General features: G+C 42.6%; 1 long non-coding RNA gene across 1 annotated transcript in view; it reads right to left on the bottom strand.

The window, feature by feature from the left end:
* Positions 1-8,979: 8,979 nt before the first annotated feature.
* LOC140120599 (uncharacterized) overlaps positions 8,980-27,873 on the bottom strand; it is a 65,912-nt gene continuing 47,018 nt past the window's right edge. The window contains exons 2-3 of the long non-coding RNA XR_011853901.1: positions 9,350-9,435; positions 8,980-9,273 (exon numbers count right to left, since the gene is read on the bottom strand). This is a non-coding gene — a long non-coding RNA (uncharacterized lncRNA). The remainder of the gene's footprint in view (positions 9,274-9,349; positions 9,436-27,873) is intronic.

The following is a 27,873-nucleotide window of genomic DNA, read 5'->3' as shown; positions in this document are numbered from 1 at the left end:
GGCCGGTCGGAAGCTGATACAATTTTTGATTTAATGTATAGTACCTGCATCGTACGATCGTTCGATGCAGGTACTATTAATCAGTACACAGACACAGCGCAGCACCGCTGCTTCTGCGTCTGTGTATACAGGCAGCTACACAGGTTGCGCAATCGACGTCATTGCGCGACCTGTGTAGCGTGGAGGAGGCTGACACTCACCAGACGTCAGCTGTCCGGCCCTTCCTACAGCTCCGCGGCTTGGTGTGGAGGCGCGGAGCAGTGACGTCACTATCCCGCGCCTCTACACCAAGCCACCGAAGACCGAGGACAGGAAGAAACCTTTGCCAAAGAGGTGAGTATTATGTTTTTTTTTTAATTATAGAAAGGGGGACATTAATTACATGTCTGGAGCAGGGGGGGACATTATTCTGTATCTGGGGCCTGCAGGGGGCATTAATTATATGACGGGGGGCATTCTATATCTGGGGCTTGCAGGGGGCATTATTTATGTGTCTGGGGCAGGGGGGGACATTATTCTGTATCTGGGGCCTGCAGGGGGCATTAATTATATGACGGGGGGGCATTGTTCTATATCTGGGGCTGGCAGGGGGCATTATTTATGTGTCTGGGGCTGGCAGGGGGCATTATTCTGTATCTGGGGACGGCAGGGGGCATTATTCTATATCTGGGGCTGGCAGGGGGCATTATTTATATGGCGGGAGGCATTATTCTATATCCTACATCTGGGGCTGGTAGGGGGCATTATTTGTATGGCGGGAGGCATTATTCTATATCTGGGACTGGCAGGGGGCATTAATTAAAGGTCTGGGGTGGGGGGGCATTATTGTATATCTGGGACTGGCAGTGGGCATTAATTATATGTCTGGGGCGGGCAGGGAGCATTAATTATATGGCGGGAGGCATTATTCTATATCTGGGGCTGGCAGGGGGCATTAATTAAATGTCTGGGGTGGGGGGGGCATTATTGTATATCTGCGGCTGGCAGTGGGCATTAATTATATGTCTGGGGCGGGCAGGGAGTATTACTTATATGGCGGGAGGCATTATTCTATATCTGGGGCTGGCAGGGGGCATTAATTAAATGTCTGGGGTTGGGGGGCATTATTGTATATCTGGGGCTGGCAGTGGGCATTAATTATATGTCTGGGGCAGGCAGGGAGCATTAATTATATGGTGGGGGCATTATTGTATATCTGGGGCAGGCAGGGGGCACTAATTCTATGTCTCGGGCAGGGGGGCATTAATTATATGTCTGGGGCGGGCTGGGCACATTATTCTATGTCTGGGGTGGGCTGGGGCCATTAATTCTATGTCTGGGGTGGGCAGGGGCCATTAATTCTATGTCTGGGGTGGGCAGGGGCCATTCATTCTATGTCTGGGGTGGGCAGGGGCCATTCATTCTATCTCATTCGATCTCATGTGTTTTCTGTAGCTGCATATGATAAATACTGATTTTTTTTCATGTTCACTTCTGTGTAAATATGTAGTGTTATAGTCGTTATATTCTTGTACATAGGGGGCAGTATTATAGTAGTTATATTCCTGTACATAGAGGGCAGTATTATAGTAGTTATATTATTGTACATAGGGGCAGTATTATAGTAGTTATATTCCTGTACATAGGGGGCTGTATTATAGTAGTTATATTCTTGTACATAGGGGGCAGTATTATAGTAGTTATATTCCTGTACATAGGGAGCAGTATTATAGTAGTTATATCCTTGTACATAGGGGGCAGTATTATAGTAGTTATAGTCTTGTACATAGGAGGCAGTATTATAGTAATTGGCTTGTATATGGGAGAAGGTATTGTAGTAGTTTTATTTTGTATATAGAAGGCAGGATTGATTGTGTTATTCTAAATGTGTTATTGTAGCATTATTACTGTACATAGGAGGCAGTATCAATATATTCTTTCTCTGAATTGTGCATGTATGGCACAGGGGAAAGGTATTTAAGGCTTATCGGGTCATGTGTTTGCATCATTTACTGATCAACAGGTCACATTCCTTGCACATTAGATTCTCTTATTAGCAAAAGATGTTCTTGTTTTGCATTAAGGCCATCTACCAACAATTTGTCTGTTATAACCCCACCCACATTATCTGACCACACCCACTTGTTTTGACTCCGCCCATAAAATGGGGCCACTTTTTTAGTTTTTTTCCAGGGCCATTTTAAATTCCCAGTCCGCCCCTGTTTAACAATGTGCCTCAGGTTCCATCAGTCTCTAGATGGGAAACACTAGTCTTGCTGTGCCAGATTTATCACTGTGATGATGAATTCTGGTGCAGCATAAGTTTGTTGATTCAAACTTTAGACCTACTTTTAGTTAGTCTAAACTGTGGGCCAAATTTTGGACGCACAGACGATTTCCCAGAAGCCATGCCCATTTCTCCCATGGCAATGCCCATCTCCCAAAAGTCACACCTCTTTAATCATTATAAAATGCCTAAAAGCCTTGATAGCTGTAGTGCAAGGCATTTTAGACAGTGTTTTTTTTTCTGCAAAGCCATCAGGATTTTGTCACAAGTGCATTTAAAAATTTCCCCTAATATGTAATTAATTCAGCCCCAAAGCTCTTTGCTCACGCCTTTCCTTTAATAAGCTTTATCTTGTCTTTCTCTTGGACCACACTAATAACAATGTTGTTTTGTATCGCAATTTCAGTTTTGTAGTGAATGCAGTTAAAGGTAGCACTACTGTTTTACCTGTACCACAGGGGGGAATAGATTTAATTTCACAGTAATGAATGTGAATTGAGTTTGCTCCTTGAATTTAAAGACAGTTTAATAGAAATGAATAGACTTAATACAGAAAACCTAATAAGGCAGAATCTATTTGCTTTAAAGCATTTCAGACGTGAAAGCCATATATCTGAACGGGAAGAGAATGCATTTACTTGCAAGCCTCTGCTCAATTTAAGGTGCCAATTTCAGAATAGTTTTTATATTCAACATATTGATAACATACCACAACAATAAAACATGTTATTTTGTCTTTTTTCCTATTTATTGTTATTATTGCACTTTCACATTAAATCAGATATGTTATTCCTAAAATTATACAGTAGATCAAACAAAACTCCATATTATAGATTATTCAGAGCTCACAGAAAAATTGTTACTCCAATAATAATTGCGTAAAAAATAAATATCTAACATTTATTGTGGTATAAGTCGACCACTTATGATGTTATCTGGGAGGTGTGCCCTACCTATGGTCTGTATTAAGCATGTTGCTTTTGTGAGCAGTGTTGGAACAGAATGTATTTTTGAGCCACCTCTTATTCGTGGGTACTTTAGCTGAAATTTTTTCTGTTTACCTTTTGGGGGACATTTGTTACAATTTTCACCTTCCCATTCATTGCCTTATTCTTAATATTTTGAAGAGATTTGTCCCCTGGTATTTATAGGACTTGTCTGTACATTAACCTCTAATGTCTACAGTTGGGAGTCTGTTCCTTCTCGTATAGATATACTGGTTTGGTTTTAATTAGAGATGAGCGAGTATACTCGTCCGAGCTTGATGCTCGTTCGAGTATTAAGGTACTCGAAACGGCTCGTTGCTCGGACGAGTATTTCCCCTGCTCGAGATCGAGCATTTAATTAAAAAAACACAGTGAAGAACAATGAAGAATAGAATAGAAACAGTGAACACAGTGAACACAGGATCATTTAAGTGAAAAAGACAGTGAAGAACACAGTGAAGAATAGATTACAGATGTTCGGCACATCTGCTTACTTGTCGGAAGATACGCGCGGAACGGCAGCAGGGAGACATCAAGCAGCACGGGGAGACATCGGGCAGCACGGGGGAGACATCGGGCAGCACGGGGGAGACATCGGGCAGCACGGGGGAGACATCGGGCAGCACGGGGGAGACATCGGGCAGCACGGGGAGACATCGGGCAGCACGGGGAGACTTCAGTGGAAGAAGAGGAGCGATCCCGGGACAGCGTATCACCCCGACAAGTAAGCAGATGTGCCGAACATCTGTAATCTATTCTTCACTGTGTTTTTCACTGTGTTTTTCACTTAAATGATCCTGTGTTCATTGTTTTTATTCTATTCTTCACTGTTCTTCACATCTGCTAACTTGTCGGGAGATAATATACGCGCGGAACAGTGAAGAATAGATTGCAGATGTTTGCATACATCTGCTAACTTATCAGAAGACATTCTTTTTCAATTAAACACATTTTTTTTTTTTTAAACTAAAAAGAATGGGCGAGAGGTGTGAAAAGTTTTGCAGAGTTTCTGTCCTGCACTCCTACTGTGGCCCATCATAATAACTATAGTAATTGCTGGAAAACCTCCAAAAACTATAGTTGATATCTCTACCAGATCTGACTTTGTCTACCTGGCAGAGATTGCCTCTGGATTTACTATGAGGCCAAAGACACTTAGTAAATTTAGTGTGTGTTATGACAGCAGGGGAGAAATTAAGATAGCCAGTCAAATGCCTTCCTCTTTAAGCCAATGGTGGACACATTTATATACTGAAATTAGTGATCTGAACAATAGTAGGGAATGATAGGACTTTACATTTGCCTGTAACCTACTCTTTTCATCATACAATATAAATACTCATCTGGGTTCATAACTTTATGGAAATGTTCTGTATATGTCTGTATAATTTGAACATTGAACACTGTAATATTTCATACCAGATTAAATGTGCTACAATTCATAATTCTCTATTCGGCTTCTGATTATCATCTTTATATTTTATTTAAGAGCATAAAATTCATAAGTAAATTTGTCTAGTTATAGTTAATTAAGGGAATATGTATATAGATTATTTCAGCCAATTTAACTAATAAGGTGTTATGTACAATTAAATGTCTCCAATTCAAAGATTGTGAAGGATAAAAGAATAGAAATTATGCTTGTAATAATTTAGTCTGCCGGTGAATAAAATCTACAGCAATATTTCAAGCATGAATATCACATTAGACAATTATGTAACTATAATTAACTTTCTGAGAATTAGCTTGTAAACAAAGAAGACAGACCTAAGAAATCAGTTGCTTTGAAGACTTGAAACATATCAGATTCTTATATTACAAGTCATGTAGGAAAAAATATGCATTTAAAAGCCAGCAAAATGTTGTAATATGCTTTTATAATTGTTTCATCTTTGTTCATTAATAGTAGTATGAGTGTCGTAAACACCTATATTTGTTATAGGAGGAAAATTCTAAAAAATGTGGAGGGCCAGATAGAATTGGTGTCTTTTATCATTGACAATAGATATTAGGACACATTTACTTACCTGTCCCGTCACGATCCCCGATCCAGAATGACCGGCAAGGATTCGGAGCTGTGCGTCCAATTTCCTGCATGTGTTGCTTCCCCGCTGAGGTCCGCTGGAGTTCACCTTCTTTTTCCCGGTGTATATGAGTGCTAATCTTGCGACACAATTTGAATTTTAAATTCCACGGTTTGTCCAAATCAGTCGAGTTATCCGACGGCCACGCCCCCCTGATTTGTGTCGCATGAAAGCTGGTGTTGATGCGCCACAATCCGATCGTGTGCGGCAAAAACCCAGGGCAATTCAGCGCAAATCAGAAATAGTCGGGAAACCCGATAGAATCGCGGTCTGTTGACCCTTAGTAAATGTGCCCCATTGTTTTTGTAGCATATTTATTTTCATTTATCGTGCCACAGGCTGTAAAAACATATATGTATTTTTATGCACCTCCTTTGGCATGTTCCAGACATTCGTTACATTTATTTGTATTTGACATACTTGAATATGACTTTACTAGTCTAAATTGTCCCTTTTGAACTGTAGTTTCTTTTTATTTTGGTAGAGATCCTGCAGCAGAGTAAAATTACTGTTACTCTTCTATTATGTTATAGTATAGTACTGCCCCGATTACCATTATTATTGTTATTATTATTATTATTATCTAACAATTGTTAATAAGCCACTCAAGTTCATATGTATATTGGGAGATCAAAGAAATATTGATTAAATACTTACCGCCTCTCACAAAATACAGAATAAGGCTGTACAAGACCGTTGGGGGACATATATACAACACATATATATCGTATGTACTCGAGTATAAGCCGACCCGAGTATAAGCCGTGACCCCTAATTTTACCACCAAAAACTGGGAAAACCTATTGACTCGAGTATAAGCCGAGGGAGGGAAATGCATTGGTTACAGACCCCCCAGTATATAGCCAGCCTGCCCCCTGTAGTATACAGCCTGCCCAGCTTGCCCCCAGTAGTATACAGCCAGCCCAGCTTGCCCCCAGTAGTATACAGCAAGCCCAGCCTGCCCCCAGTAGTATACAGCCTGCCCTTAGTAGTATACAGCTTGCCCCAAGTAGTATACAGCCTGCCCCCAGTAGTATACAGCCTGCCCCAGTAGTATACAGACTGCCCCAGTAGTATACAGCCTGCCCCCAGTAGTATATAGCCTGCCCCCAGTAGTATACAGCTTGCCCCCAGTACTATACAGCTTGCCCCCAGTAGTATACAGCCACCCCAGCCTGCCCCCAGTAGTATACAGCTTGTCCCCAGTAGTATACAGCTTGCCCCCAGTAGTATACAGCCACCCCAGCCTGCCCCCAGTAGTATACAGCTTTCCCCCAGTAGTATACAGCTTGCCCCCAGTAGTATACAGCTTGCCCCCAGTAGTATACAGCCACCCCAGCCTGCCCCCAGTAGTATACAGCTTGTCCCCAGTAGTATACAGTTTGCCCCCAGTAGTATACAGCCACCCCAGCCTGCCCCCAGTAGTATACAGCTTGCCCCCAGTAGTATACAGCCTGCCTGCAGTAGTATACAGCCTGCCCCCAGTAGTATACAGCCTGCCACCAGCAGTATACAGCTTGCCCCCAGCAGTATACAGCTTGCCCCCAGTAGTATACAGCCTGCCCCCAGTAGTATACAGCCTGACCAGCATTAAAAAAGTACAGCCTGCCCCCAGTAGTATACAGCCTGCCCCCAGTAGTATACAGCTTGCCCCCAGTAGTATACAGCCACCCCAACCTGCCCCCAGTAGTATACAGCTTGCCCCCAGTAGTATGCAGCCACCCCAGCCTGCCCCCAGTAGTATACATCTTGCCCCCAGTAGTATACAGCTTGCCCCCAGTAGTATACAGCCTGCCCAGCATTAAAAAAATAAATAAACTTATATAGTTACCCTCCGGTCACCCCGATGTGCAGCGCTGCTCCCCCGATGTCCGCGCAGCTCGTCTTCTGGCTTCTGCGCCCGTCTTCTTTCTTCTGCTGGGCGCCGCAATGGAACTCCACCGGCTGGCAGGCGCATAGTATGATGTGCCGCTGCTGACGTCATACTAGGCGCCGGCCAGGGGAAAACATGGCGGCGCCCAGCAGAAGAAAGAAGACGGACGCGGAAGCCAGAATATGAGCCGCGCGGACATCGAGGCCACCGGAGGGTGAGTATATAAGTTTATTATTTTTTAAGTATTTTTTACTCGTGCATTGACTCGTGTATAAGCCGAAGGGACGTTTTTCAGCACATTTTTTGTGCTGAAAAACTCGGCTTATACATGAGTATATATGGTATATTTGAATGATAAATACTTTGCTAGAGTTTTTTACTTCTCAGCTTCTTCCCCTTAACCTGGATATTTGTTAAAGGTTATATGTTATGGGCAGCACGGTGGCTGAGTGGGTAGCACTTCTGCCTTGCAGCACTGGAGTCCTGGGGTCAAATCCCACCCAGGTCAAAGAGTTTGTATGCTCTCCGTGTTTGTGTGGGTTTCCTCTGCGTACTCCGGTTTCCTCCCACTCTCCAAAACATACTGGTAGGTTGTTTTAAATTGTAAGCCCCATGGGGACAGGGACCAATTTGACATGCTTTGTGGAACGCTGCGTAATCTGTGTGTGCTATATAAATAAAGAATTATTATTATTATTATGTATTCTAACCGTTTGGTACTCTCAACACTCCAACATTGTCAGCAGAAGAAGGATCTCTCCAACATCCAGATTAAACTCTACTGCAGATGCTGTTCCATCTTCACTCTCAAAGTCTACAATGGTTCTACAACGGTTTGATTAAATACTCACAAACCAAGCTAAAAAGTATCAATTAAAATTTAGCCTGAAAAAGCTTGAAGAAACCTGAAGAGTTCAGGGTGAGGCATTTGTATGTAAACACTACATTTTAATTGATGCACACTTTTATGGCTCTGTTTGTTACTATTTGAATAAAATCGATTCACTAAATTCCACTCTTCTTTTAGAAAAAAATTGTTTCCCTCACATCCCCATAAAATAAACTGGTAAAGTTTAATAAGAATAAATAAGAGCTGCAAATAAGATGGGGTATGTCCTGCTTGGCCGATTTCAATGCCTCCTTCTCACCATTCATTACTTCATGTTATTGGACCAGATATGATTTTAAAGTAGGACCGTGTTCATTTAACTCATTGGGCCACACTTATTAAAGTGTTTGTGCCAGTTTTTTGTCTGACTTTACACTGAAAAGGACGTGAAAAAGCTTGCAAATGTATCTATAAAGTTTTGCAGTGTCATCACAAAATTCTACACCTCAGGTACAGAGTCAGACTGTGCACCGTATTTTTTATAGCAAATCGACAGATTGTATTGCACACTGTATGTTAAAGGTATACCAAAAAAAAAGCTAGTGTACACTTCCAGAGCAGTGCAGATTGCATACTTGAATCCTTTGACAATATTTTTTCATACTAAGAAATGAATATATTTTTCATTTTTTTAACTGCCCTGAAAATATAGTATTTGGTATATTTAATTTGTAAAGAAAAAGCTTTTACCCGAGGCCACCATGAGAAGCATAAGAAAAGCTGTATTGTCTGCAGTTTATTCAATTGGAGCTGATTACTTGAAAACATTAAACAAATTGTATTATATTTTATGTTGGTTTATGCTGGTATACTTTTATAATACAAATATCCAAAATACCCATTTGATTCCTTTTCAAATAACCCTTTTAAACAACAGTGAATAAAGTTTCCATAATTTATTTTCATCAGGTTGCATTGCTGCACAATCTTTAGTTATTTATTCTAGTTATTTTTATGTACAGTATAGAATTTCAATTGGAAATAAAACATATAGTAGGGGATTGTCAGAAAAAATAATCCCCCCTAAATAAACACTTTTTTAAAAACTGCTATTATAAATCAGAGCAACATTCTGTTCCAATAGTTATCTCACTATGTATGCAAATCCCTGTATGTGAGTCTGATCCGTGTCTTCCTCAGTCCGGCATATTTATAAGTCTCCATCACAGACATGCCTACAACATGAGAGAGAAGCGGGGATGAGAGAATTGATTTAATTCTAGCGAAGAAGACACAACAAATCTCTCTTACCTCCGTCAATACTCTGTCAGGAATATTTTTCGGTGACACCCAACACTTCTCTCAACTCATGAATGAGGGAGGGGGGGATGAGGAAGCTAAGCGAAGAAGAGAAAACATAACCTTGTGAGTGTCCTGGCAAGGTGTCAGCAACTGGCAAAGTTCCAATGATTTCAACTAGATCTGAGCTAAAGATTTTTATACAAAATATCATGAGGCACAGTATGAAGACCCTCTACAGGAATCTGTAATTAGATTTAATGGTAATAATGTGATGACAGGTTTCAACAAGCATATGGTGGCAGTTTTTAGAGTGCCTTGAAAGCTCTGTTACACATCAGATTGGCTTCATAAATGGGGTAGGTGAGGTCTTAATAGATTCACAACTTTTTCCTGGTGAAAAGCTGTACAAAAGTAGCACATTTTGGCAAAACTAGTTTATCAGTATTTCCTACATGAGGAAGGGGTCAGAGTGGATTTGCTCCCAAATTTGTAACTTTTTGAAATTATAAATATGTCTTGAACATATGCATTCACTTGATAAATGTACTGTTAGGTGAATTTAAAATTAGACTTGGTAGGCAAAAGTTACACAAATTGTGCAATTATTGCTCAAATTAGCTGCAGTATCAGAAACTGAAAGTAAAAGCTGTAGAAAGTTTACACAAATTACTAGACTTTATTATTTGTGAATTTGATATGACCTTGTGTGAAGTGGGTTTGGGCTACGTTGTGATGCTATGCTCCAAATTTAGAATAAAGGCCTAAACTAAGCAAAACAAAAATACTAGGGGTCTAAATTTTTGACAGATATATCATCAGTTATAGAAACTGTGGTGCATCTTGAGTAGTAGAAGGCTGTAGTGAGTGGAACCAAACTGCAAGGTTTGGGTTCTTATTGAATTTGGCAGGTTTGGCATCCAGGAACCCGGAAACCGAAAAAGCACTGCTGCTCAGGGTCTGAGTGCATGGTCAGTGAAAAGCACCAATCTGCTTGATTGACTGCTGAAACAGCCAAGCAAGCAGCTTGCAGATGCTTAGCAACCACAGGCATGTCCTCTGTAGGCAGAAAAAGAGCAGGGTCACATGTCCAGATACCATAACACTTAGTAGACAGAGCTAGGGAGAGGTTGCTGCTCATCATAGGGTCAGTCAAATAGGCCGGGACTTCTCAAAAACAGTATTTGCCCTTTTCTTTTCTTTTTTCAAAATGTTTATTGGAGTGTTACAGATGTATACATAGCATCAAGTACATAACTACACACATCATATGTGCCACTTCATTTTAAGAAAACTCTTTCAATAAACAGCCTTTTGTAACATACAGCAAATGTTATCGAAGAGTCTATAATAATGAATAAAACAGGGAAACATAACAGAACAAGCAAGCTATTTCAAGCAAAGGTACGTATGTTATTGTAAGGCCTTTACTTCTATTACAATTTCACAGAATTTCTATCTTCCACTTCAAAAAAGCCTTATAGTATATGTATGCCAACCACATTTTGCCTCTTTTTGCCTTTTTTTCAGGGCATTTAGATACAAAGAGGAGTCTGTTGTTATTAGAGAGGGTTGAAAATCTGAAATTATTCTGCTTTTAAGGCACTGTAAAGAACTGCATTGACCTACTGCAGCTATTGGGCAAGGATATGCTTACTACTTATAGGGGTTATTCAACAATACTTGGAAAGACCAGACAGGAATATTAGCATTTACTGCATCATCCAGCAGGTCCTGAAGGTCCTGACTCTGTATAGTTCATAAAAATCATAAAGGTATCGCTGTCAGTGAATAGAGTCCAGTATTGCCTTGATGAAAACATTGCTCCTGTCAGTGGGTAGCATCCAGGAATACATTGTTCATAAAGGTTCATACAGGTCGTGAATAGTCCAAGTAATACCTGAATCATAAAGGTAGTATCTCAGGTAGTTTGGAAATGCAGGTCTTTTAAAATGAGGAAAGCAGTAATTAACGGAGAGGGGTATGGTCACTGTGCAACTGTGGTTTTGGAGCTTGTGCTGCTTGAAGAGGATGTGTTCTATCTCTGTCTGCTTTAAGTTCCTTTGATGCCACAGTATGCAACATGTACTTTTAGGCCCCAATTGGCCACACCAAGTTAAGGTAAGAGGTAGCTGGAGTACAATTTATTTGCAGTCCATATCCCCATTTTGGGGTAAAAGGGTGAATACCGAAGAGGTCCAGGGATAACGCCCTTAGTGTGTGGCCCAAAGCCAAACCAGTTGGGTAACACAGTGGGTTCACAATCCGCTGCTTGTCACACCCATCAACATTTATTAGAGGCTGAAGGTATGGGCAGGGGACAGTGATGAGAATGCAATACAACTGTCAATGGCTTTGGCCTTTTGCAGTGTTCAGACTGAGAAAAAGGGGAAGTGGTGAGGGATGATAATGGAATCCTAGACCCAAAATGGGATGGATGGAGAAAGGCATATTTAAAATTCTGATGGCGGCGGCTGTTCCACAGTACAAAGTTCCTGGAAGACAGTCCCCTCCCTGCACCAACAGGTTTTAATCAAAATCATATGTGCACTATATGAGCACATAGAACATACAGTATGTGCTATTGGTCCTGCGTTGCACCCCACAGCGAACACTTGGACAAGTAAGCACAGGTTTACATTTTGCCCCACCCAGGATTGATGAACTTCACTGCCTGCCTTCAGTTGTTGACTTTTCCTGCTCTGCTTCATCCTGTCAGTGCAGTATTTGCACCACCAGTTTTAGCAAAATTATAGAAGTACATGCTGAAATTCATCTGTCTGTGCAAAAGTCCACACACTGCCCCGCATCTGAGGACTGGATTATTGGAGCACACAAATGAGTGGTTGCTGCCTCTGAACAAGCCTGACAAGGTGATCTTCAACATCAAAAGTAACTGGGTCTGTACACCCAGATCAGCTTTATTTGAAATGAGAGGAAGGTTTTGTGGTTTTCCCATTGCTTTTTTTACCACAGATAGAATAACTGGGTCTGAACACTTAGAGCACCTTAAACTGCAGTGAGAGACAGGGTTTGTGGTTTTCCCATTGCTTGTTTTTCTGTAGAGAAAATAATTGACTCTGAACACTGAGAGTGATGTTACATGATTTTTTTAAATACATTTTTAACCCCTTAGTGAAAAGGCTCTAGTGACCAAAGCATTTTAGAAAATTTCCATAAGGAAAACCAAGGACCATAACTTTTTTTTTGCGTGCTACCATAAATTTTTTTGTAGTGTAGAAGAGGATTTTTATCTTATATTTGGAAACGTGAATTAATATTTTCTGAATATTTATTCATATTTTGTGTGTGTGTGTATGTTTTTACTTTATATGTCCCCCATGCGGTGACAAAAGACTCCTGTGGAGCATTTTTACAGTTTCTTTTTCTTTAACTTTTTTTTCCTTTTACAAGTATTCTCCTGTAACTGAGGCATCTATAAGAGCCTCGGTTACAGGGGGACTGAACACCTGTGACTAGGTATTCTGATCAGAGCTGGACTGGTTCTAATTAGACCCAGCAGCTCTGGTTAACCGCCGAGGCTATATTGCTGGCGGCAGCAGCAGCTATGCTCCTATCTGCATTGCACTCCTTCAGCGCAATGTTGTGAGGAGCGGAGATGGGAGGAGCGGTAATGAACCACATCTCCCTAGGGTCTCTGGGTGTCTATGACACCCGGAGACGCGGTTCTGCTCCCGCGGCTAGTGCAATAGCAATAGAAAGCTGCAGCGATGTCTAAAGACATTGCTGCAGACTCTGGAATTGGGCCCATTGATGTCTAATGTCTAAGGCGAGTGGTCCAAAGGGAGTTAGAATCATTTTCTGTATTTTTCTATGTTATGTTATTATTTTGAGTACTTTCCATAACTCATCGTGGGCAACTGAACACCCAAATTTGGGTCCCCTTTAACTTCCATGGGATTCCTGTTGAGATCAAATTTTGGCCTAAAGTCCATGTCCGGAACTGAATTTTGTTACAAAATGCAGACAAACTCATCAAACCCAAATTTTTACCAACCCACTCAACCCTAGTGTCTAGTAATGTGTACATTGTGTAACCTTTAAAAGATTTTAGTATATCTAGCCCAGGGAATTTGTATATCTGGCTTTCATTAAATATTTTAAAATAATATTGGTTGGAATTAAGAAATTATATTTTTACCTGTTTCCTCAATAATAAAACATATTTTAAATAGGGGGAACAATATCCAATTTCCTAGTTTTTATGAATTTGTTGTAAAAATTAATATTAGAAGTAGCAGGAATTTTTAAGATGTAATTACTTATTTGTCTTATGTATTTTATTGCATTGTACATAATTTCAAGGCAGATGGTTTAGGTGTCTTTCAGGTTACAAAGAAACAGCTGTCTCATAAGACAGTTTCATTAGGTAAAGCTTAATAACTAGTTGTCACATCCAAAAGACATTATAATATTGGCTTTTAATAGAGATGAGCGAGCACTAAAATGCTTGGGTACTCGTTATTCGAGACAAACTTTTCCCGATGCTCGAGTGCTCGTCTCGAATAACGAGCCCCATTGAAGTCAATGGGAGACTCGAGCATTTTTCAAGGGGACCAAGGCTCTGCACAGGGAAGCTTGGCCAAACACCTGGAAACCTCAGAAAAGGATGGAAACACCACGGAAATGGACAGGAAACAGCAGGGGCAGCATGCATGGATGCCTCTGAGGCTGCTTAATCGCACCATTATGCCAAAATTATGGGCAACAGCATGGCCATGACAGAGTGACAGAATGAAGCTAGATAGCATCTAAAACATCCAATAATTGACCCTGACACTATAGGGGATGGCATGCAGAGGCAGCGGCAGCAGCGGTAGGCTAGAGAGTGGCATGGCGACATACCCTAAATGGACTCAGGCTTCAAACCAATGGGTGGCAGAGAGGAACCAAAGGAGGAGAGCAAGAAGCGCTGAAATTATTTCCTCTGTGAACAAAAGGTTTACGGTATATTTAGTCGATAACACAGCATGGTGGCGACATAGTGACCAAGTTCCATAACGTATCTGGTGAAACACCCGAAAAATTAGCCTGACACAGCTCGTTTGATAAGGGGACGACATTTGGAGGCAGCCATGGAGAGGACTTCCATGATTAAGAGTGACCGTATGAAGCATCCATATTGCGCTTCTATGATTGCAACTGCAGGTCTCCAGCATGGCGGCGACAGACGCGCCGAGTTCCACTATGTATCTGGTGAAACACCTGAAAATTCTGCCTGACACAGCTCGTTTGATAAGGGGATGATGTGCTGCATATCCTCTCGTGCTCCAGCGTCTGGGGTATAGACAGTTGAAAGTTGCGCATGGAGACATTGGTGAACGCTGTGGAGGCGAAATGGACGGGAAACAGCAGGGGCAGCATGCATGGATGCCTCTGAGGCTGCCTAATCTTGGGATGGAGCTGGCGGTCCGCTGCCAGGTGAATTTTCGCCTGTCCAAGCCCCTGTCTCTCGGCTCCTCCCTACCCAAAATGGGCCTGGGGGCCAGAAGCGTTTACTTTGAAAAAATTATAATTTTCAAAGCAGGCGGGGTCGTTTGAATATTTCACCTAGGAATAATGGAATAGCATAGTGGTTCTATTTTTAATTGTTTTTACGGAAATGGTTCCATGATTAAGAGCGACAGTATGGGGCATCCATATTGCGCTGCTATGATTGCAACTTCAGGTCTCAAGCATGGCGGCGACAGATGGGCCGCGTTCAAACACCTGAAAATTCTGCCTGACACAGCTCGTTTGATAAGGGGACCATGTATGGAGGCAGTGAACTAGTAGTAGATTAAAGCTGCAGTTAAAACTATGTTAGTTGGATCTTGGGATGGAGCTGGCGCTCCGCTTTCGCCAATCCAAGCCCCTGTCTCTAGGCTACTCCCCAAACAGCACTTCTAAGAACCTTTTGTATAAGATCAAGTGTAGTAGCGTTCTTATAAGTTTGGGATATGGCGGGTGAGGGGAATGTAAACAGATGCGCAAGAAGCGCTGAAATAATATCGGTAAATGATAAAAGTTTGCCAGTATATTTTGTGGATTACACAGCAGGGTGGCGACAAAGTTAACAAGTTTGATGTGGAATGCCCTGTAATAGCTCTTGGGCGGTGTGCCTTTTATCGCCTAGGCTCAGCAGTTTGAGCACCGCCTGCTGTCGCTTAGCGACGGCACTGCTGCTGTGCCTAGAGCTACCGACTGATGGCGCCATGCCCACGGATGGTAATTCAGAGGAGGAGGTGGAGGAGGGGTGGGAGGAGGAGGAGGTATAGTAGGCCTTTTAGACCTGGACCGAGGTAGGCCCCGCAATCCTCGGCGTCGGCAGTATATGACCAGCCCCAGGGTCAGACTCGGTCCCAGCCTCCACCAAGTTAAGTCTAGTAGCGTTCTTATAAGTTTGGGATATGGCGGGTGAGGGGAATGTAAACAGATGCGCAAGAAGCGCTGAAATAATATCGGTAAATGGTAAAAGTTTGTCAGTATATTTTGTGGATTACACAGCAGTGTAATCAACAGATGCGCAAGAAGCGCTGAAATAATATCGGTTAATCATAAAAGTTTGCCAGTATATTTTGTGGATAACACAGCAGGGTGGCGACAAAGTTAACAACTTTGATGTGGAATCCATGAAAAAAAACCAAATTTCTGCCTGACACACCTCGTTTGATAAGGGGACGATGTATGGAGGCAGCTATATGGATGACTTTTGGAGGTAGCAATGGAGACAACGTGTGGAGGCTGCTATGGAGACAATTTAATTTGGATAGTGCCTGTATGTGGCAGTCCAAAAAAGTTTTGAAACCAGAGGAGCAGGTAGGTGGCCCTCCAGAAAAATTGAATAGATTGAGTGCCTGTATGTGGCAGTCCCAAAAATTGTTTAAAACAGAGGACCGGGTAGGTGGCCCTTCAGAAAAATTAAATGCATAGAGTACTATAGCTAGAGCCAGTGGGCCCTGTCAAAAAATAGCCAGTTTCCTCTGCTTTAGTGTACAAAGAGGAGGAGAAGGAGGAAAATGAGGAGGAGGAGTGCATAAATTATTCCGGTTGAGCTTCCTTCACCTGGTGGAGATTGGAAATTATGAGAAATCCAGGCTTTATTCATCTTAATAAGCGTCAGCCTGTCAGCGCTGTCAGTCGACAGGCGTGTACGCTTATCGGTGATGATGCCGCCAGCTGCACTGAAAACCCGCTCTGACAACACGCTAGCGGCAGGGCAGGCAAGAACCTCCAAGGCGTACAGCGCCAGTTCGTGCCACATGTCCAGCTTTGAAACCCAGTAGTTGTAGGGAGCTGTGTGATCATTTAGGACGATGGTATGGTCAGCTACGTACTCCCTCACCATCTTTCTGTAAAGATCAGCCCTACTCTGCAGAGACTGGGGACAGGTGACAGTGTCTTGCTGGGGTGACATAAAGCTGGCAAAAGCCTTGTAAAGCGTACCCTTGCCAGTGCTGGACAAGCTGCCTGCTCGCCTACTCTCCCTCGCTACTTGTCCCACAGAAGTACGCCCTCTGCCACTAGCGCTGTCAGAAGGGAAATACTGTTTCAGCTTGTGCACCAGGGCCTGCTGGTATTCATGCATTCTCACACTCCTTTCCTCTCCAGGGATGAGAATGGAAAGATTTTGCTTGTACCGTGGGTCCAGGAGAGTGAATACCCAGTAATCGGTGCTGGAATAAATTCTTTGAACGCGAGGGTCACGGGATAGGCAGCCTAGCATGAAATCTGCCATATGCGCCAGAGTACCAAGGTGCAAGAATTCACTCCCCTCACTGGCCTGACTGTCCATTTCCTCCTCCTCCAACTCCTCTTCTTTTGCCCATACACGCTGAACAGTGAAGGACTGAACAATGGTCCCCTCTTGTGTCTCGCCAACATTCTCCTCCTCTTCCTCCTCATCCTCCTCCACCTCCTCCACCTCCTCCGATATGCGCTGAGAAACAGACCTGAGGGTGCTTTGGCTATCAACAAGGGAATCTTCTTCCCCCGTCTCTTGTGACGAGTGCAAAGCTTCCGACTTCATGCTGATCAGAGAGTTTTTCAACAGGCCAAGCAGCGGGATGGTGAGGCTGATGATGGCGGCATCGCCAATGACCATCTGTGTTGACTCCTCGAAGTTACTCAGCACCTGAGAGATATCAGACATCCACGTCCACTCCTCATTGTAGACTTGAGGAAGCTGACTGACCTGACTACCAGTTCTGGTGGAAGTTGACATCTGGCAGTCTACAATCGCTCTGCGCTGCTGGTAAACTCTGGATAACATGGTTAATGTTGAATTCCACCTCGTGGGAACGTCGCACAACAGTCGGTGAGCGGGCAGTTGGAGGCGGCGCTGCGCTGCCCTGAGAGTGGCAGCATCTGTGCTGGACTTCCTGAAATGCGCACAGATGCGGCGCACCTTCGTGAGCAAATCAGACAGATTGGGGTATGTCTTGAGGAACCGCTGAACTATCAGATTTAACACATGGGCCAGGCATGGCACATGTGTCAGTCTGCCGAGTTGCAGAGCCGCCACCAGGTTACGGCCGTTGTCACACACAACCATGCCTGGCTTCAGGTTCAGCGGTGCCAGCCACAGATCAGTCTGCGCCATGATGCCCTGTAATAGTTCATGGGCGGTGTGCCTTTTATCGCCTAGGCTCAGCAGTTTGAGCACCGCCTGCTGTCGCTTAGCGACGGCACTGCTGCTGTGCCTAGAGCTAGCGACTGATGGCGCCATGCCCACGGATGGTAGTTCGGAGGAGGAGGAGGTGGAGGAGGGGTGGGAGGAGGAGGAGGCATAGTAGGCCTGAAAGACCTGGACCGAGGTAGGCCCCGCAATCCTCGGCGTCGGCAGTATATGACCAGCCGCAGGGTCAGACTCGGTCCCAGCCTCCACCAAGTTAACCCAATGTGCCGTCAGTGATATATAGTGGCCCTGCCCGGCAGCACTCGTCCACGTGTCCGTGGTCAGGTGGACCTTGTCAGAAACGGCGTTGGTCAGGGCACGGATGATGTTGTCTGACACGTGCTGGTGCAGGGCTGGGACGGCACATCAGGAAAAGTAGTGGCGGCTAGGGACCGAATACCGAGGGGCGGCCGTCGCCATGAGGTTGCGAAAGGCCTCGGTCTCTACTAGCCTATAGGGCAGAATCTCCAGGCTAAGCAATCTGGAGATGTGGACATTGAGGGCTTGGGCTTGCGGGTGGGTTGCACTATATTTCCTTTTCCGCTCCAGCGTCTGGGGTATGGAGAGCTGAACGCTGGTGGATGCTGTGGAGGATCGTGGAGGCGACGATGGGGTTTTTGGGCCAGGGTCCTGGGCAGGGGGCTGACTATCAGCTGACACAGGGGAAGGAGCAGTGGTGTGCACGGCCGGAAGTGAACGGGCTTGGTGCCACTGAGTGGGGTGTTTAGCATTCATATGCCTGCGCATACTGGTGGTAGTTAAGCTAGTAGTGGTGGAACCCCTGCTGATCCTGGTTTGGCAAAGGTTGCACACCACAGTCCGTCGGTCATCCGGTGTTTCCTTAAAGAACCTCCAGACTTCTGAAAATCTAGCCCTCGCCGCGGGAGCCCTCGCCACGGGAGCTTCACTACGTGACACATTTGGCGCTGATGCACCAGCTCTGGCCCTGCCTCTCCGTCTGGCCCCACCACTGCCTCTTCCAACCTGTTCTGGTCGAGGACTCTCCTCCGTCTCAGAAGCACTGTGTTCACCCGGCCTCTCAACCCAGCTTGGGTCTGTCACCTCATCATCCTCCGATCCCTCAGTCTGCTCCCCCCTCGGACTTCCTGCCCTGACAACAACTTCACCACTGTCTGACAACCGTGTCTCCTCATCGTCGGACACCTCTTTACACACTTCTTTCACTACGTCAAGAAGGTCATCATCACCCACAGACTGCGACTGGTGGAAAACCTGGGCATCGGAAAATTGCTCAGCAGCAACCGGACAAGTGGTTTGTGACTGTGGGAAGGGTCCAGAAAACAGTTCCTCAGAGTATGCCGGTTCAAATGCCAAATTTTCCTGGGAGGGGGCAGACTGGGGGGGAGGAGGCTGAGGTGCAGGAGCTGGAGGAGTGGCGATTTCGGTGACATGGGTGGACTGCATGGAAGACTGACTGGTGGACAAATTGCTCGAAGCATTGTCGGCAATCCACGACATCACCTGTTCGCACTGTTCTGGCCTCAACAGTGCTCTACCACAAGTCCCAGTAACTTCAGACATGAACCTAGGGAGTGTAGCTCGGCGGCGTTCCCCTGCTCCCTCATCAGCAGGTGGTGTCTCACCCCGCCCAGGACCACGGCCTCTGACCCCTGCAGTAGTTGGACGCCCACATCCCCGCCCTCGTCCTCTACCCCTAGCCCTCGGGTTAAACATTTTGAAAATGAAAGTTATAACTTTAATTTTTTTTTTCCTTTTTTTTTGTGTTTTTTTTTGTGTTTTTTAGTTTTTAAAACCAAACGATGCTATCCTATTGCTATGGCTATTTTCTAGCCAACTATGAAAGCACACTGCTATGCCAGATGAGATGACGCTAAGTTATGAAAAAATAAACGTAAAATAAAAAGTAAATGGCAGACTGTGCCTAATTTCAATCAAACCCCTAATAAATTGTCCCACTTCGGTCTTTGCGATGGATATGTGCGTCACTAAGCGCTAAACACAACGGTCGCAAGTCTCACTGCAAATTCCTCACAATATGGTAGCAGATGCACTACAGCAAGGCCAGCCACCAGCAGATCAACCAGAAATAAAATATATAACGCTATTGTAGGCCTAAGTAAGCCGTTTGGATTCTCCTATGGCTATTTTCTAGCCAACTATGAAAGCACACTGCTATGCCAGATGAGATGACGCTGAGTTATGAAAAAATAAACGTAAAATAAAAAGTAAATGGCAGACTGTGCCTTATTTCAATCAAACCCCTAATAAATTGTCCCACTTCGGTCTTTGCGATGGATATGTGCGTCACTAAGCGCTAAACACAACGGTCGCAAGTCTCACTGCAAATTACTCACAATATGGTAGTAGATGCCCTACAGCAGTGATGGCTAACCTATGGCACTGGTGCCAGAGGTGGCACTCAGAGCCCTTTCTGTGGGCACTCAGGCCATCACCAGAGATGACTCCAGGTATCTTCCTGCAGTCCCAGACAGCCCAGGACTTGCTGTACACAGAGGTATTTTAAAGTGACAGCTGTACCTGGGACTATTTTCTGCTTTATTGGTGTCCTCAGGTGCTGGTATCAATGAAAACTGTGACAGAGAAGGGAGTATAAATCACAAATTAAATTTCTGTGTTGGCACTTTGTGATAAATAAGCGGGTCTTTGTTGTAGTTTGGGCACTCGGCCTCTAAAAGGTTCGCCATCACTGCCCTACAGCAAGGCCAGCCACCAGCAGATCAACCAGAAATAAAATATATAACGCTATTGTAGGCCTAAGTAAGCCGTTTGGATTCTCCTATGGCTATTTTCTAGCCAACTATGAAAGCACACTGCTATGCCAGATGAGATGACGCTGAGTTATGAAAAAATAAACGTAAAATAAAAAGTAAATGGCAGACTGTGCCTTATTTCAATCAAACCCCTAATAAATTGTCCCACTTCGGTCTTTGCGATGGATATGTGCGTCACTAAGCGCTAAACACAACGGTCGCAAGTCTCACTGCAAATTCCTCACAATATGGTAGTAGATGCACTACAGCAAGGCCAGCCACCAGCAGATCAACCAGAAATAAAATATATAACGCTATTGTAGGCCTAAGTAAGCCGTTTGGATTCTCCTATGGCTATTTTCTAGCCAACTATGAAAGCACACTGCTATGCCAGATGAGATGACGCTGAGTTATGAAAAAATAAACGTAAAATAAAAAGTAAATGGCAGACTGTGCCTAATTTCAATCAAACCCCTAATAAATTGTCCCACTTCGGTCTTTGCGATGGATATGTGCGTCACTAAGCGCTAAACACAACGGTCGCAAGTCTCACTGCAAATTCCTCACAATATGGTAGTAGATGCACTACAGCAAGGCCAGCCACCAGCAGATCAACCAGAAATAAAATATATAACGCTATTGTAGGCCTAAGTAAGCCGTTTGGATTCTCCTATGGCTATTTTCTAGCCAACTATGAAAGCACACTGCTATGCCAGATGAGATGACGCTGAGTTATGAAAAAATAAACGTAAAATAAAAAGTAAATGGCAGACTGTGCCTTATTTCAATCAAACCCCTAATAAATTGTCCCACTTCGGTCTTTGCGATGGATATGTGCGTCACTAAGCGCTAAACACAACGGTCGCAAGTCTCACTGCAAATTCCTCACAATATGGTAGTAGATGCACTACAGCAAGGCCAGCCACCAGCAGATCAACCAGAAATAAAATATATAACGCTATTGTAGGCCTAAGTAAGCCGTTTGGATTCTCCTATGGCTATTTTCTAGCCAACTATGAAAGCACACTGCTATGCCAGATGAGATGACGCTGAGTTATGAAAAAATAAACGTAAAATAAAAAGTAAATGGCAGACTGTGCCTAATTTCAATCAAACCCCTAATAAATTGTCCCACTTCGGTCTTTGCGATGGATATGTGCGTCACTAAGCGCTAAACACAACGGTCGCAAGTCTCACTGCAAATTCCTCACAATATGGTAGTAGATGCACTACAGCAAGGCCAGCCACCAGCAGATCAACCAGAAATAAAATATATAACGCTATTGTAGGCCTAAGTAAGCCGTTTGGATTCTCCTATGGCTATTTTCTAGCCAACTATGAAAGCACACTGCTATGCCAGATGAGATGACGCTGAGTAATCAAAAAATAAACGTAAAATAAAAAGAAACTGGCAGACTGTGCCTAATTGAAATCAAACCCCTAATAAATTGTCCCACTTTGGTGTTTGAGATGGATATGTGTGTCACTAAGAGCTAAACACAACGGTAGCAAGTCCCCCTGCAAATTCCTCACAATATGGTACTAGCTGCACTACTAGTGCCAGCAAGCCCAGCCACAAGCAAATAAAAAAAAAATGTATAACGTTATTGTAGCCCTAAGAAGGGCTGTTGGGTTCTTGTACAATCACTCCTGCCTAACACTATTCTAATAGAACAGCCTAACGCTTTCCCTGACCAGCAGCAGCTCTCTCCCTAGCGGCATCCAGACACAGAATGATCCAAGCAGCGCAGTCTATTCCAGGGTCACCTGATCTGGCCAGCCAACCACTGCTATCGACGTGTAAGGGTACCACGTCATGCTGGGTGGAGTGCAGAGTCTCCTGGCTTGTGATTGGCTCTGTTTCTGGCCGCCAAAAAGCAAAACGGCGGGAAATGCCATTTTCTCGAGCGGGCGAAGTATTCGTCCGAGCAACGAGCAGTTTTCAGTACGCTAATGCTCGAACGAGCATCAAGCTCGGACGAGTATGTTCGCTCATCTCTAGCTTTTAAGCGTAACTAAATCTTTATAGCTATTTTTTTTTAATCGCAGAAATCTCAAATTCCTATTTAACCCCTTTCCTCGGGTATTGGATATAGTACTATGTCACGGGTGGCAGGGACTTGTCACATCATGACGTAGTACTACATCCCGCTCCTGGCACCAGCTGCCGAACGGCTCTGATGCCAAAAGCTGCGGTTGCCGGCTGTATATCATAGCCGACACCCTTTACTAACATCCACGATTGAAGATTCCTCCAATTGCTAGTGTTAACTCCTTGCACGCCGTGGTCAAAGCCATGTGTAGTGATTTGAACACACCCCCCCCCCTGGCTCTTACCGCCCAGTGCCCCAGCGATGCCCTATCCTCTCCATGAGCTGGGTCCTGTCAGGAGGCTGTAACACACTGAGCATGCACACCACTGTGTTACATAACACAGCATAATACATCTGTATTACACTGTGTTAAAGGAATAAGGGCTTGGACAAGCGATCAAAGCATCGCTTGTTTAAGCCAACCTGTTAAAAAAAAATTTTTAAAGTTTAAAGTATTTAATAAAGTTTTGGTTATAAAAATAATTAAAGTAAAAGAAAAAAGTAAATACACATGTAATAAAGTAAAAAAACACAAAAAATCACCAAAAAAACCAACATATTTGGAATTGCAGCATCTGTAACAATCTGTACAAAAACTCAGAAACATTATTAGACCTGCTTGATGAACGCCGTAAAAACAAACCACAAAAAACTCGCCAAAAATTTAAATTTTTCATAAAATCCCTTCTCAAAATGTTCCAAAAAGGGATCAAAAAAAGTTATGAGCACCACAATAGTACCACTGAAAAGGACAACTCAACATGCAAAAAAAGAGCCCTAAACCATCAAATATTTTTTTCATAAATAAATACAAAATTTTTAAACTACCATGAAGCACAACGTATCTCAAAATCACTTTGATATGTTGAAGGGTTCTAAAGTTATAACCACTTATAATGACACAAGGCAGATGTGAAAAAATGGGCCATGTCAGGAAGGTGAAAAGTGGCTTCGGTAAGGTAAAGGTAAAGATGTCAGAGATCTCATTGGATATTAGCTTTCTTGGATTCTTCGTAGCCAGAGATCTTATTGACACAGAAATAGAGGTGAAAGGGGATTCTGAGAAAAACGTCTTTTAGCGGAGGAGCTAAATATACGTTTATTTTACAGGATCAACAGAAAGGAGCAATATTAGTGTATTTAAAAGAAAGATCAAAAATGAAGTAGAAGCTTTGATCTATAAGAAAGAGGTCACCAACCTCACATTTTATCCAGATAGTGGATAAGTGTGGGAAAGCTAACAAATTGGCCCAGCCTGAAATAGTCACAATTCCTATGGCCAAAGTATGCCGCTACCGACTTTATGGTTAAAGATTTCATCTAAACCTTGAAAAATCCTGTAAAAACCCAAACTTTGCAGTTTGCTCAACACTACCAAGGTTCTAATGTTATGCTACACTTTATTGACCTAAAATAAGATTTGGATAATATCACACAAGCACAACCAGTCTTGCTCCTGGCTCACTACAATTCATATGTAAAATCCATTAATATATCTTAAAGATTTTCGAGCTATAGTAATTTCAGTCATGTTTGAAGGCTACGACTCCCTGGTGATTTGACTGCTTTCTAGGGACATTGAATCAAAATATTTTCCTAAATTCAAAAATGCCATTGTATTTTAAGATGTTTTACAATAATTTAAAAAGAATAATGTTGATTTGAAATTAAAACCTGCAAGATTTGTACTCAATGTTTATAATAAAATGAAACCCACAAATTAAAAAAAAACTAAATATCCTTGAATAAATGGTATATTTTGATCAGGCAAAATATAATTACCTCAATAAAGCAAAAAAAAAAAAACTTTCTAGTGTGAAACTTCCATTGTACAATCAACCTCATTATAGATTCCCTAGAAGCAATTGTATCTCAAAGGTTTATTGTGGCTTTAGGCCATACATATATTTTAGAACTTGCCTACAGTTTGAGTAATGATTAATAATTCCAAACTTCTCACTCTCTTTTGAAACAATTCACTTTTAAAGAAAGCTGTCAAAACAGAGATTTTAGTACAAACATTTGCAAATCTACTTATACATCAAAGAGGAGTGGACATTTTAACAAGCCTACATTAAAAGCACAGTACTTAAGTAGAAAATGTGAAAAAGGAACTTGATATTTTAATTACAATTAGAACAAATAAAGCTAAAAAGTAAATAATTTAAATAGTTTATATGTAGTTTAATTGAAAGTTGCACGCCGCAGTTAACCTTAACTTGATTTTTTCTATTAATTTCAATGTCTTTTACTGGGAAATATTGCACTGCAGCATGTTATTAGATTCAATTTAAAAATGTCTACATCTGTAAACCTAAAAAATACCAGTTTACTTACAAATTACATATTACCCAATAAAAACAGAGTTTTTCCCCCATCTAACAATCCGGGCAAAGTGATCAAATTTGTGTTCTAGTCTATAAAATAAAAAAAATGCATATTTATACAAATACATATCCATTGTCAGATGGATTTGTAGTTAGGGTCCAGTCAACACTAAACAACATATTTAAGGAGCACAACTGTCAAGGTATTGTATTGATACAGAATTATTGAAAACCGCTTGCTTAGGATCACGTTGAAGCAGTAAGTTGCACCCAGTCCTTCAGTGGTTGCTTTTTGTGGAAGTTGTTGTGGTGCCAATTACTGGTTGCATCCATTACTAGACACCTATTAGTGTCGAATCATTTTGACCCCGACCATAGAGCTCCTCTTTAACCCCTTAAGGACGGAGGGTTTTTCCGCTCATTTCTCGCTCTCCACCTTTAAAAATCCATAACTTTTTCATTTTTACGTGTACAGACCTGTGTGAGGGCTTATTTTGTGCGTAACAAATTTTACTTTCCTGTAATGTTATTTATTTTAACATACCGTGTACTGAGAAGCTGAAAAAAAATTCCAAATGTGGAAAAATTGAAAAAAAAACCGCACGTGTGTGACTTTGACTGTGCACTCAAAATAACACCTCAGCTTTATTTTTTGGTTCGGTGCGATCACGGTGATACCAAATTTATATAGGTTTTATTGTGTTTTAATACATTTAAAAAAATTAAACGAATGAAAAAATTTTTTGCCATCTTCTGAAGCTAATAACTTTTTCATACTTTGGCGCACGGAGCTGTATGAGGTGTAACTTTTTGCGAAATGAGCCGACGTTTGCATTGCTACCATTTTGAGGTCTGTGCGACATTTTGATCATTTTTATTCCATTTTTTATGTGATGTAAAAAGGTGTACAAGTTGCATTTCGGACATTTGGGCGCCATTTCCCGCCTCGGAGGTCACCGCCGGCCATAACCGCTTTTATATTTTGATAGATTGGGCATTTTGGGACACGACGATACCTAATGTGTCTGTAATTTTTACTGTTTATTATGTTTTATATCAGTTCTAGCGAAAGGGGGGTGATTTGAAATTTTTATATTTTATTCATTTTTTTAATTTTTTAAACTTTTTTTTCACTAATTCTTAGACCATCTAGGGGACATTAACCCTAGATGGTCAGATCGTTCCTACCATATACTGCAATACTACAGTATTGCAATATATGGCATTTTTGCAGCTCATTCATTACAATGAGCCACTGGCTCATTCTAACGAATCTGCAGAAGCCATTAAGCCTCCGGTCAAACAAAGACCCGAGGCTACCATGGCAACTGATCGCCGCCCCCCAATGATGTTTGGGGGCGCGGCAATCATAATAAAGATGGCGGCGCCCGCGCGCCGCCGTCTTTTAAATGCCACCGGCGACTTTGCCGGCGGCAATCAAAGGGTTAATAGCCGCGATCGGTGCAAGCACCGGCCGCGGTTATTAGCGGTGGGGGTTTGCTGCAATATGCAACAACCCCCACCTCTGTATGAAGAGGACTCAGCCCGTGACCCCTCTTCATAAATTCCCTATACCTCTGCACCGTAGAGCTACAGCGCAGAGCATTAAGGGGTTAATGCCAGGATGGTGTAAATTAAGAATATAAAAAGTCCAAATAAGGTAAAAAAAAGTTAATACATTCTCTGTACCCCAAATTAGTGCGATTTAAACTGAGCCCATAGGAAAAGTCAACTATACAACTATGATGTGGCTTTCTAAGGTGATCACTAGGGTAGCCACAAAAGGATTGATTTTGATATTTGGTTTTTGTGTTGCTCATGACAATGACCATTGAGATCCTAATGCTTGGTCCCCTTTTCCATATAAATGACACAATGGAGCTTATTTACTAGGGGTCGCAGATCACACTTTTGTCGGTCTGTTCAAGTTTTTCGGGATTTGCGCAGCTTTGACAGGTATTTAACAGGGGTTTGCGCTGGGATTGTGTTGTATGCATTTGAATTGTGATGAAATAAAGAGTCCTCTTATAGATTTGTGTCTATGTAATATAACTTTTCTGCTGCCAGTATAATGCAATCACAGAAAATCAAAACCTTCCAAATCCTGTTACTCATTCTGATGTACAAAGCATTAGTCTTTTTCACATTGACATTTTTCTTCTTAACCCAAAGATCTACATTTATTTTAAGTTCTAAACAAAAATGGAAATAAACAAATTTGGTATTTGCAAGATCATACACTGCTCAAAAAAAAAAAAGGGAACACTTAAACAACACAATGTAACTCCAAGTAAATCTAACTTCTGTAATTTGTCCACTTATGAAGCAACACTGATTGACAATCAATGTCATGTGCTGTTGTACAAATGGAATAAACAACAGGTGGATCTGCAAGTAGGGATCACAGAACACCTTCCATTACATATGATTTCTGGCTAATGTTCTGGTCAATTTTGAATGTTGGTGGTGCATTCATACTTGTGGTAGCATGAGGCAGACACTTCAACCCATACAAGTGGCTCAGGTACTGCAGCACATCCAAGATGACATACAGTATCAATGCAAACTTTGGCGAGAAGGTGTTTGCTCGGTCTCTGAGTGTTGTATCCAGAGGCTGGAGAGGCTACCAGAAGACAGGTCAGTACACCAAGACATATGGAGAGGGCCATAGGAGAGCAAAAACCAA

This window comes from Engystomops pustulosus, chromosome 3 (assembly GCF_040894005.1).
Source record: "Engystomops pustulosus chromosome 3, aEngPut4.maternal, whole genome shotgun sequence".
NCBI lineage: Eukaryota > Metazoa > Chordata > Amphibia > Anura > Leptodactylidae > Engystomops > Engystomops pustulosus.
The sequence above is the reverse complement of the archived record's forward strand: the minus strand, read 5'-3'. Positions and strand labels throughout refer to the sequence as shown.